Here is a 13,413-nt window from a genome sequence, read left to right as displayed (position 1 = left end):
AACTCTGATCTACATCATTACAACTCTTTATACCAATGGGCGGATTCTTTCGTTTGTTTTTTTCCAAAGGGTTTAGAATAACTAGCACCATCGTCCACCTTCTACTAAATGTATCCAAAAGGACTTCTTGAGTATATGCATTCTTTCAGCGTTCCCGTGAATGCTCTGTGATTTGTTTCATACCACCCAGCTTCATTTAGCAAAATGATGATACAGGTGTTCATGACCTAATCTGTGAAATTCTAAATAGGTAAGTTTGGAGGTAATTAGGTGTATACATTACTAAAATAGCTGCTTTTAACCATCCAGATGTTTCAATCTGTGAAAATGTTATAGAGCTTTATCACGTAAAAATCTATAATATGATGTTTTAATGGTTAATATTTCCTGTCGTATCATTTGATGGGTTACTAATTGTTGTTTAAAATATTATGTACCATATAAGGTTTATATTAATCATGAAAAATAGCATGCTTTCAAATACTTAGCTGAACTTTTTAGGTAAATTTAGAGATAAATTAGGAAGAATTCCTTAAGACCACACACATATCTCTGGTAATATTAAATTATTGTGTAGGTTAAAAACAAATATTGATCTAAAAAGATGTCATACTTAAAAGTATTTTAATTGCACGTGAAAAACATCTCAGCATTAAGAACATATAATTACCTGTTCTAGCTCTCTTAAAAATTTTGTTTGATAAAGTAAAAAAGTAGTAATAAAGCAATAAGAAATAGATTAATGGTAAAGTAATAAATATATATTTACTAAAATAAAAGTGTTTAAGAGAAGTGGGCAAATATTTTCTTCCCTTAACCTTCTTCCAATCATAGTTAAAATACAGTAAGAGTTGTAACTCGGGTAACATAACCAACCAAACCCATTGCCATCGAGTTGATTCTGACTCATAGCAACTCTATAAGACAGTAGAACTGCCCTGTAGAGTTTCCAAGGAGCCCCTGGTGGATTTGAACTACCGACTTTTTGGTTAGCAGCCATAGCTCTTAACCACCACACCTCAGGTAACATAGGTGATATTAAACATGGCAATCTGAGCAAACCACAAATCACAAAAGATGGCAAAAAAATGATACCCATGTGACACATTGCTAGTGTTCAGATGTGAGGGTGCTGGCCTTGACAATCACTGTTGCCTCCATGTTCAAATGTTTCTGAGGAGATAAAACATGAGACCAGGAGTGGTGTTCAGATTCTGGACACGGAGCTATGAAAGTCTTTTGGCAGAGTTACTGTTTGCAGGGCCTTTGGTACTCGCTTCTCACTACTGAGCTAATCAAAGCCTTTCTTAAAAAGAACCATTGATTGCTTGGGGAAAATAGAAGAATTCACAAATCCTCTATCAAAATTTTAGGACAACCTAGGCATTTTAATGAAACTGATACATGACTATATTAAATAGCAATATGAAGTATGCATATACCCATGAGCCCATAAAAATGGAATACAATTATAAAGGACCACAGCTCAAATAAGAGACAGTAAATATTTAGACAGATAAGTTAGAAGTGTACATTAAGAAGGTAATGGCTTTCATGAAATTTAGATTGGAAAATGTGTTTAAAGTTCACATTTTTATGCTATTTAATTTAAAATCTATTAAGGTAGAGAGAAATCTGAAAGGCAGTTTGGAAAGAGAGCTAGTCTCAGGAGAAGAAACGTGATCTGTAAACTGAGCATAATGGACGAGAAGAGTTCAAGAAGTCATGAGCAAATTTCAGGGTGTGGAGAAACCAGTTCAACTTCCTTGAGCTTTTCATTCATTAAGTATCCTGACTCCAGAGGTAGCACGCAAGTGATGGAGTTTTAAGTACCATGCTCAACTTTATGATGATTGACCAAGAGTCTTATTAAAATGAATTCACAGTCAGTAAACGGCAAGATTAGCAAAAATATCATTTGGTGAACATGATTTATCAATTTTATCTAAAAAATTTTTAAGAAAGGAGCTACAAAGGCAATTAACATACAGAACTCTCCTGGTATGACTGTTGTGTTTGCTGCCATAAGCATCATGACATAAACTTGTAATAGCCTTTTGTAACAAGCATTAAAGTTCTGATCTATGCTTACTGAATTATAGAATCTTAGGGTTAGAAGTCACCTTAAAAAAAAAAATGTTGCTAATTCAACCCAATCCTTTCTGCAGTATTCCTGCTGAAGACTCATCCAGCCTCTTCATAAACACTAACAGCATCAGAGAATTTAGAAACCAGATGATTCTCATTTTCAGAGAGTTTTAATTGTTAATAAGTTTTTCCTTGTAGAGTTCCAAAGTGCATCTATCTTCAACTTCCCTTCTCTAGGTATAATTTCCCTAGACACTCAAATTAAATATAGACCTTACTCCCCAGGATAACTCTGCCCACTTGTTCAGTCTTCTCCTCAGTTCTTTCCATTTTACAGTTATCATGATTTATGATCTTTATCATCTTTCCTGAGAGTCCCTGACTTGTGCAAATGGTTAACCTAAATGGTTAACCTAGGCTGCTAACCTAAAGGTCGGAGGTTCAAGTCCACCCAAAGATGTCTCAGAAGAGAGAACTGGCAATCTACTTCCAAAAAATTGGCCATTTAAAACCCTATGAAGCCCAGTTCTACTCTGACTGATATATACGGCGTCACCGTAAGTTGGAACCAACTCTATGGCAGCTGGTTGAATATCATCTTTTCTGGGTCTCTCCATTTTGTCAATGTTCCTGTTCGAGTGGTGTGTTGGTTGGTGCTGTTGAGTTGGTCTCAACTCATAGGGACAAAACACTGTTCCTGCACCATCATCACACTCATTATGCACGAGCCCATTGTTGCAGCCACTGTGTCAATCCATCTCGTTGAGGGTCTTCCCGTTTTTCACTGTCCGTCTACTTTACCAAGCATGATACCCTTCTCCAGGGACTGGTCCCTCCTGAGAACATGTCCAAAGTGCATGAGATGAAGTCTCCCCATCGTTGCTTCTAAGGAACATTACGGCTGTACTTGTTCCAAGACAGATTTGTTTGTTCTTTTGGCAGTCCATGGTATATTCAATGTTCTTTGTCAACACCGTAATTCAAAGGCATCAATTCTTCTTCGGTCTTTTTTGTTCGTTGTCCATCTTTTGCATGCATATGAGGTGACTGAAAATATCATGGCTTGTGTCAGGCCCACCTTAATCCTCAAAGTTACATCTTTACTTTTTAACACTTTTAAAGAGATCTTTTGCAGCAGATTTTCCCAGTGCAATATATCGTTTGGTTTCTTGACTGCTGCTTCTGTTGGAGTTGATTGTGGCCCCAAGTAAAACAAAATCCTTGACAACTTCAATCTTCTCTCCATTTATCATGAGTTGCTATTGGTCCAGTTGTGAGGGTTTTTGTTTTCTTGATGTTGAGGTATAATCTATACTGAAGGCTGTGGTCTTTGATCTTCATCAGTAAGTGCTTCAAGTCCTCTTCACTTTTGGCAAGCAAGTTTGTGTCATCTGCATAACACGGGTTGTTAATAAGTCTCCCTCCAATTCTGTTGCCTTTGTTCTTCTTCATATAGTCCAGCTTCTAAGATTATTTGCTCAGAATACAGATTGAATAAGTATGGTAGAAGGATACAACCGTGATGCACACCCTTCCTGACTTTAATCCACACAGTATCCTCTTGTTCTGTTCAAATGACTGCCTCTAAGTCTACGTACAGGTTCCACATGAGCACAATTAAGTGTTCTGGAACTCCCATTACTCATAACATTTTCCACAATTTGTTATGATCCACACAGTTGAATGTCAATAAAACACAGGTAAACATCTTTCTGGTATTCTCTGTTTTCAGCCAAGATCCACCTGACATCAGCAATGATACCCCTCGTTCCATGTCCTTTTCAGAATCTGGCTCAACTAGGGTCCTCAAAACCAGCACCATATCCCAAATGTTGTCTGACGTAAGCAGGGTAGAACAGGACTTCGTCTTCCTTGAGCAAAGCATTGTGTTTCCTTCTAAGACTGGGTCGAGTCCTTTGGCAGCTACATCACACTGCCAACTCATATTGATCATGTAGTCCATAGTATGATGTTAGGTTTTTTTGTACATAGTTTTTGCCAGATTAAGGAGGTTTCCTTCTATTCCTAGTTTTCTAAGGTTATTTATCATAAATAAATATGAATTTTATTAAAAACTTTTCTGCATTTATTGAAATCATATTTTCCTTCTTTATGCTATTAGTGAGAAAAACATCGCTGATGCGTTTTATAAAGCTTAAACAAACATTGCATTCCTAAAATCAATCCAATTGTGTTATAATGTATTGTCTGACTTATGAATTGCTGATTTCTGCTTTCACATATTTTGTTTAGAATTTTTACATCTGTCCTTGTGAGCGTTATCAGCCTAAACTATTGTTTTCTGATAATATCCTTATCAGGCTGGGATTTTAAGGTTATGCTGGCGTCGTAAAAATGAACTAAGAAGTCTTATCAGTTTGCTCGGCTGCTGTAACAAATTACCACAAACCCAGTGGCTTAAAGCAACAGGAATTTTATTCCCTCACAGTTCTGCAGACCCGAAGTCTGAAATAAAGGTATCAGTAGGGCCACACTCCCTCCATAGACTCTAGGGGAGAATTCTTTCCTGCCTCTTCCAGCTTCTGATGGCTTCTGGCGTTCCTTGGCTTGTAGCAGCATAACTTCAGCCTCTGCTTCTGTCTTCAGATAACCTTCTCTGCTTCTTCTTTCCTATCTACTATTGGAACACTTTCATTGGATTTATGGTCCACGCCAATCCAGTATGAGCTCATCTCAATCTTTACCATAGTTACATCTGCAAAGACCCTATTTCCACATGTCATGTTCTTCGGTGCTGAGTGGAAATGAATTTTGGGGAGAACTATTCAACCCAGTATAAGAATGTTACCCTTTTTTCAGTTCTCTGGAAAGGTTTCTCTGCTAATTCTCTTTCAGATGTTTGATGAGTTTGCCAATGATCCCTATAATCATAGAGGATCCCCCACCACTTGGTTAGTATCGATGTCTCAAAATTACAGAATTAATGTCTTCAATAGCTGTGGGTCTTTCAGATGGTTTCGTTGTTGGTTTGGTTTGGGTTTTTTTTTTCGCTGGGGCTGTTTCATTCATGTCTACTCTTCCTTTTTCTTTTTGGGTTAATTTGGAGTTTGTTTTCTAACTAAAAAAAAAAAAATTTTTTTTTTTTTTTAAGATAAATGATTTGCTCTTTAATTTTCAGCCTTTGTTCTTATCTTATACACACCTTTAAGGCTGTAAATTTCCCCACCAACATAAATATATCGTAGTTTTATTATCATTCTGTTCAAAATATTTCTCTGGTTTCCTTTGTGATTTCTTTTTACACAAAGGTTATTTAGTGGTGTGTTTTTAATTTCCAAACATGGGGATTTTCCTAGTTATCTCACTATTATTGATAGCTCTTTTGAGTGTATTGTGGCCATGGACTTCCTACCATCTCTGATTTCTATGGCCACTTCCTTCACTGACCAGTCAATATTTGTAAATGTTCTGTATACATGAAATAAAGACTATTCTGCCATTGTTGGGTGTGTTGTGTACCCCACACGTCCATTAGGTCACATTTGTTAGTTGCGTTGTTCAGAGCTTCTGTATGCTTACTGGTTTATTGCTTGCTTGTTCTATGAATTGCTCAGAAAGGTATATTCAAACCCCCCACACTGGATTTTTATTTCTACTTGTCTTTTAATTTATGCTATATTATTTGAGGTAAGTTCATTAAAAAAAAATAAATTTAGAATATTTTACTAGTGAATTAAAAATAATACCATTAAGAAGTAATTTCTTTCATCGCTAATAATAACTGCTGCCTTAAATTCTACTTCTTTTCTGATATTTGTATAGCTCTACTAGCTTTTTGTTATCCTTTTTGTTAGCTTAACGGGGCATATATTTTTTCCATTGTGTAATTTTTCACCTTTCAGTACCCTTATGTATTTGTTATTATTCTATAAAACAGAATATGGCTGGTTTTTGTTTAATCTTTGCCTTTGGATTGTATAATTTAATCTAGCTCACTTTTAATTACTAATATATCTGTAGCTAAATCCACCATTTTACTATGTCTTTCTATTTGTTTTGTCTTTTTTTGTTTGTTGTTATATTTTCATTCTATTCTTCCATTATTTCAGATTATTTCTTTTTCTTCCATTTCCTTCATTATTTGTTTGGAAAGTATATATTTTTATTTGTTTGTTTGTTTTTTGCTATTTCATTAGTACTAATTCTAGAAATGATAATATGTACCCTTGACTCATCAAAATCTAATGCTGGATTTCTCCTTCTAGCCAAAATTAAGTAAACGGGGCCAGGTTTATCCTTCCACCTAAAGCAACTGAAAAAACAGGCAAAATATTTGAAATAATAGCATCATAGCTGGAATTGTGTCCCCCCCAAAATATGTGTCAATTTGGCTAGTCCATGATTCCCAGTATTGTGTGACTGTCCACCATTTTGGCATATGTGTTGTAAATCCTACCTCTATGATGCTAATAAGGTGGGGTTAGCCAGAGTTATGTTAATGAGCCAGGACTCAATCTACAAGATTAGGTTGTGTCTTAAGTCAATCTCTGTTGAGATATAAAAGAGAGAAGCAAGAAGAGACATGGGGGACATCCTACTGCCAAGAATGCAGAACCAGGAGGGGAGCACGTCCTTTGGACCTGAGGTCTCTACACTGAGAAGCTCCTAGACCAGATTAAAAGATGAAAAGGACCTTCCCCCAGAACCAACAGAGAGAGAAAGCCTTCCCCTAGAGCTGGCACCCTGATTTCGAACGTCTAGCCTCCTAGACTGTGAGAGAATAAATTTCTCTTTGTTAAAGCCATCCACTTGTGGTATATCTGTTAGCAGGGCTAAAATAACTAAGACAAATAGTTCTCAAGAAATTAGACATAAGGCAACTAAGTCCAGTGATCCTTGGGAAGCAGGAAAGAAATGTGGTGAGCCCAAAAATAGCACCTGCTTACTGCCTGGACAAAGTTTCGGTCTGTGGTGCAAAAAGGGGATTCCAGGGAGAGCCAGGTAGTAGTTCTAATTTGTGGAGAGAGATCTGGGAGTCAAGGGACGTACAAGTTATTAGAGTTTGTAGGGCAGAGTGCTGAAGAGGAGGAAGCTACACAAAGGCAGAATTGCAGAGGTCTGCAAAAGGTTCACCTCAAGTATTCAATGGAGTACTGATTACACACGCCTGTGAAGAAACTCCCCAAGGCCAGGAAAGGAACCATCCACAATATTAAAGGAAACAGTGCCCTCAAATCACCAGGATCAGGGACAGCACCTGTTCCCAACAGCCAAAGTGAAAAACTCATAATTCATTTTTATCAGTTAGATTACTAAGAAGGGTCTTACCTCAGTATTGGGGAAAAATTAACCACAGGCTAGATGCTGCTCTTGTCCCACATAACAAAAGTAAAATAAGACCTAAAAAGATCCAACTGGTACCAAATAACTATGTCCCAAATAAAGCTCAGGAAACCCTGGTGGCATAGTGGTTAAGTGCTACAGCTGCTAACCAAAAGGTCTGCAGTTCGAATCCATCAGGCATTCAAGGCATTTTATACGAATAAAAATATCTAGTGGCCAAAAAGTGACATACCTAGTCATTGTCATCCAATAAAAAGTTACCAGGCATGCAAAGAAGCAGAAAAATGCAGCCCATAATAAAGAGAAAAATAAATCAATTGAACCTATCTCTGCTATGACATCAATGACAGGATTAGTAGAAAAGCACTTGAAAACAGTTTTTAGGTTCAAGAAGTTAGAGGAAAGACTGGACATGTTAAATACGCACAGGAAAAATTATAAAAAGGCACAAATAAAACTTACAGAAACGAAAATCACAACGACTGAGATGAAAGATACATTGGGTGAGATTAATGGCAGATTAGACATTGCAGTAAAAAAATTTAAAAAATGAGTAAATCTGAAGACATAACAATAGAAACTACCCAAAACGAATCCCAGAGTTAAAAAAGACTGGGGGGAAAATTACAGAGGTTCAGTGAGCAGTAAGCTTTGGGACAACTTTATGCAGTGAAATATACAAGTAATTGGGGTCTCTGAAGGAAAGGAAAGAGAAGAGGGGAGAAAAAAAATTCTTGAAAAATAATAGCTAAAGTTTTTCCAAATTTGATAAAAACTATTCACCTACATATTCTTGAAGCTCGGCAAACACCAAAACACAAGAAACACGAAGAAAATTACACTGAGGATCATCATAATCGAGTTGGTTAAAACCAGTATTGAAGGGAAAATCTTAAAAGCAGACAGAAAAAAAGAGAGAGAAGAATTAAGTTAAAGATGGTAACATGTTTCTCTTTGGAGACAATGTATGCTACAAGCAAGATCTTTAAAGTGCTGGGAAGAACATTTGTCAACCTAGAATTCTATTAAAAAAAAAACAAAACCCAGTGCCGTCAAGTCGATTCCGACTCATAGCGACCCTATGGGACAGAGTATATGCCCAGTAAAAATATATTTCAAAAACAAAGGAGAAATAAAGACATTTCAGACATATATAACTTAAAATAATTCATCACCAGTAGATCTGTATTACAAAAATATTAAAGACCTTAAAGCAGAAAGGAAATGATACCAGATGAAAACCTGGATCTGCAGAAAGGAATGAAAAGAAGTAGAAATGGTAACTACGTGGATAAACATAAAGACTTGTTCTTATTAGTTAAGCCACCTTAAAGATTATCAATTGTTGAAAACAGAAATAGTAGCAATGTATTGTGGGTTTTATAAGATATGCAAAAATAATACATATGAAAACAATAGCCAAAAAAAAAGGAAGTATACTATTGTTAGATTTTTATAATTACCTAAAATAGTCTATCATAAGGTTAGACAGATATATAAGTATCCTAAACTAACCACGAAAGGAGCCCTGGTGGTGGAGTGGCTAAGTGCTCAGCTGCTAACTGAAAGATGAGCAGTTCGAACTCACAGATGCTCCATGGGAGAAAGATGTGGCAGTCTGCTTCTGTGAAGATTACAGCCTTGGAAACCCTATGGGGCAGTTCTACTCTGTCCTATAGGGTCACTATGAGTTGGAATCTACTCGATGGCAACAGGTTTTTTATTATTATTTCTCACAAATTTAAAGGAACACGTTAGTCATAAAAGTGACCCCCTTAAAATAAAATAGTAAAGCTGCTCAGAGATTGCATTTCTGTGTACATAAAATGGATTCTATGATGTCTTTCAGTAATGTGTCCATGATAGCTTGAGTTTTTAATAATATGGTCACCTCATATGCATGTATACCTCCCTCCCAAAAAAGGTAGAATGTGGTCTTCCGTTTGTATGGAAACTTGGAACAAAGAAATGTTTTCATTTGTTGATTAGGTCTGAGTTATACAGATAACTCCGAATCAACCAGAAATATCTTGGTTCACTTTTTCATTCATTCAACAGATATTTATCGAATATCTAGTAAGTACAAAATACTGTTTGTACTAAACAGATAATTTTTTTAAAAAGAGTTTTTTTTTTATGAGGCATTATTTTAAATTGGGTAGACTTGTCATATCTAAGACCATTTAAATAAAGATGACAAAGGTCATGAATGATGATCTAAGAAACAGCCAATAGTCTAGGATAATATGGGTTTCTGACAGTTCACTATCTAATTTGAAAAAGTATTAGGTTAAGATCCTTACACATATTTTCCATATGGTCTCATAATTAATGTGGATTTTAATTAATAAGAATTGTGGCTTACAGTAGTCAAATCAGCCTGGTACTGGTTCAACAACAGATAAATAGACCAACGGAACAGAATTGAGAATCCAGACACAAACCCACCCATATATGAGCAGTTGATATTTGACAAAGGCCCCAAAACAGTTAAATGGGGAAAAGACAGTCTTTTTGACAAATCGTGCTGGCATAACTGGATATCCATCTGCAAAAAAATAAAACAAGATCCATACCTCACTCTATGCAAAAAAACGAGCTCGAAATGTATCAAAGACCTAAATATAAAATCTAAAATGATAAAAATCTGGAAGAAAAAATACAGACAACATTAGGAGCGCTAATACATGGCATAAACAGTATACAAAACATTACTAACAATACAGAAGAAAAACTAGATAACTGGGAGCTCCTAAAAATCAAACACCTATGCTCATCCAAAGACTTCACCAAAAGAGGAAAAAGATTACCTACAGACTGGGAAAAAGTTTTTAGCTATGACATTTCCAGTCAGCACCCGATCTCTAAAATCTACATAATACTGCAAAAACTCAACAGCCAAAGGACAAATAACCGAATTAAAAAATGGGCAAAAGATATGAACAGACAATTCACTAAAGAAGACATTCAGGTAGCTAACAGATACTTGAGGAAATGTTCAAGATCATTAGCCACTAGAGGAATGCAAATCAAAACTACAATGAGATTTCATCTCACTCCAACAAGGCTGGCATTAATTCAAAAAACACAAAACAGTAAATGTTGGAGAGGCTGTGGAGAGATTGAAACAATTATACACTGCTGGTGGGGATGTAAAATGGTACAACCACTTTGGAACTCGATTTGGCGCTTCCTTAAAAAGCTAGAAATAGAACTACCATAAAAAAAAAAAAAACTCCTTGGAATATATCCTAGAGAAATAAGAGCCTTTACACGAACAGATATATGCACACCCATGTTTATTGCAGCACTGTTTACAACAGCAAAAAGATGGGAGCAACCAAGGTGTCGTCAACGGATGAATGGATAAATAAATTATGGTATATTCACACAATGGAATACCATGCATCAATAAAGAACAGTGATGAGTCTGTGAAACATTTCATAACATGGAGGAACCTGGAAGGCATTATGCTGAGTGAAATTAGTTGCAAAAGGACAAATATTGAATAAGACCACTATTACAACAACTTGAGAAATAGTTTAAACAGAGAAGAAAATATTCTTTGATGGTTACAAGAGTGGGGGAGGGAGGTAGGGTGGGAAAAGGGCATTCACTAATTAGATAGTAGATAAGAACTACTTTAGGTGACGGGAAAGACAAGACAATACAGGAGAGGTCAGCACAACTGGATTAAACCAAAAGCAAGGAAGTTTCTGGAATAAACTGAATGCTTCGAAGGCCAATGTAGCAGGGGTGGGGGTTTGGGGACCATGGTTTCAGGGGACATCTAAGTTAACTGGCATAATAAAATCTATTAAGAAGATGTCTGTATTCCACCTTGTAGAGAGGCACCTGAGGTCTTAAACGCTAGCAAGCAGCCATCTAAGGTGCATCAACTGGTCTTAACCCACCTGGATCAAAGGAGAATGAACATCAAGGACACAGGGTAATTATGAGCCCAGGAGACAGAAAGGGCCACATAAACCGGAGACTACATTAGCCTGAGACCAGAAAAGCTAGATGGTACCTGGCCACAACCGATGACTGCTCTGACAGGGAACACAACAGAGAACCACTGAGGGAGCAGGAGAGCAGTGGGATGCAGATCCCAAATTCTCATAAGACCAGACTTAATGGTCTGACTGAGACTAGAAGGACCCTGGTGGTCATGGCCCCCAGACCTTCTGTTGGCCCAGGACAGGAACCATTCCCTAAAGCCAACTCTTCAGACAGAAATTGGACGGGACAATGGGTAGGAGAGGGATGCGGGTAAGGAGTGAGCTTCTTGGATCAGGTGGACACCGGAGACTATGTTGGCATCTCCTCCCTTGAGGGGAGATGAGAGGATGGAGGAGGTTAGAAGCTGGCAAAATGGAAACAAAAAAAGAGAGTGGAGGGAGGGAGCGGACTGTCTCATTAAGGGGAGAACAATTGGGAGTATGTAGCAAGGTGTATAAAAGTTTTTGTGTGAGAGGCTGACTTGATTTGTAAACTTTCACTTAAAGAACAATAAAAATTAAAAAAAAGAATTGTGGCTTATTTTTTTCATTAGACCACCAATATTTTCCACAATCTACAAAATTAGATCCTTAGGTTGATTAAAACTTGTGCCTGGGTGGTCCAAGTGGTTACAGCTCACGATTACTAACCTAAAGGTAAGAGGTTCGAGTCCATTCAGAGGAACCTCCAAAGAAAGGCCAGGCAGTCTACTTCCAAAAATCAGCCATTGAAAACCTCGTGGGGCACAGGTCTACTCTAACACACATGGGGTCGCCATGGGTCAGAGCCAACACAATGCAACCGGGCTTTTTTTGTTATTTTATTTTCAACAATAGGGTGACTTTCTATCCCTCTTTTCCCAGAACAATTCCTGTTGTTCTGGACCACACTCAAAAGAATCTTGGTTCGGAAAATAAAATACCTCGTCAGGTTACTTATAAATGAACAACGGGACAGAATGCAGAACTATATTTCAAAAGAAACAAAAAAGATGTCTAGGAGCCAAATAGAAATTTATAAAATTGCCTTATAATCGTCATGTGACATTGTCCTTTCCATAACTAACTGTGGATTCTCTATCAGTTTTTTTGAGTACTATTTTTTGCATCAATTATTTGGAAATGAAGATGATGTTGGTGAGTGAGAACTCTGGTTTTAGAAAAGGTTTGTAGCGGGTGGTGACACAGGATATGGATCTGTGGAGTCAGTAAAAGCCATTAGCTCTGGTTCTACCACACAGAGACAGCACCATGCTATGCATGGTATCCAGAAAAAACACTAAAATAGTTTAACGAGCAAATTTCATTGTGCCCTCAGGGGTGGTTTTTAGTCAAGATCACTTCAAGTCAGCTATAAGAAAGGTCAGGATAGAAAGAACACAGAGGAACTATGCAAAGTGCCTTGATCATTTCTTGGTGAGTTACAGTATAACTGTCACCCGTGACATTCTCTACTGACAGTCTTTCCTTTCAGTTGGGATATATTATTTTATTTCTCTTTCACTTAATTTGCCCTATGGCACTAGTAAGGTGTTGCATGAAAATTACATTTATGCACAATAGCTATACGAATAAAGAAAGACTTTTCGTGGAATAACTTTTTAGAATTGAATCTGTTTGGCTAGATTAGCATCCTATTCAGGTCGATGAAGCAAAATTACCCCCTGGGTGTCTGAGGTTAAGAATTTGGCCTAATGAAATGATAGCTCATGGATCACTAAATGTCAGTACATTAATAAATTTTATTTGCAGTTTTATAGGTTTGCTATTTTAAGAAATTTAATTCCCGTTGAGAGATGCCTTAACAGCACCTTAAAAAATTTACTACTACAGAGTTAAAGGTGGATATACACCCATTTTATAGATGAAGAAATTGAAGTTCAGATGTAAAAGAAAAAAAAAAAAAGCAAGATCTGCACTTCTGCTGTCTGGAAAACAGAAATTTAGTATTGGAAAGGGTTGCGTGAGAAAACCAAGCACGTTGTCAAGTCGATTTTGACTCATAGCAACCCTATAAAC

The 13,413-nt window shown here is 36.9% G+C and overlaps 1 long non-coding RNA gene across 1 annotated transcript in view; it reads right to left on the bottom strand.

Moving 5' to 3' along the window:
- Positions 1 to 13,413, bottom strand: part of LOC135227613 (uncharacterized) — a 48,788-nt gene that overhangs the window by 17,080 nt on the left and 18,295 nt on the right. The window lies entirely within an intron of this gene.

The sequence above is a fragment of the Loxodonta africana genome, chromosome 14, assembly GCF_030014295.1.
Source record: "Loxodonta africana isolate mLoxAfr1 chromosome 14, mLoxAfr1.hap2, whole genome shotgun sequence".
Classification (NCBI taxonomy): Eukaryota; Metazoa; Chordata; class Mammalia; order Proboscidea; family Elephantidae; genus Loxodonta; species Loxodonta africana.
This window is presented reverse-complemented; position numbering and strand designations above follow the sequence as displayed.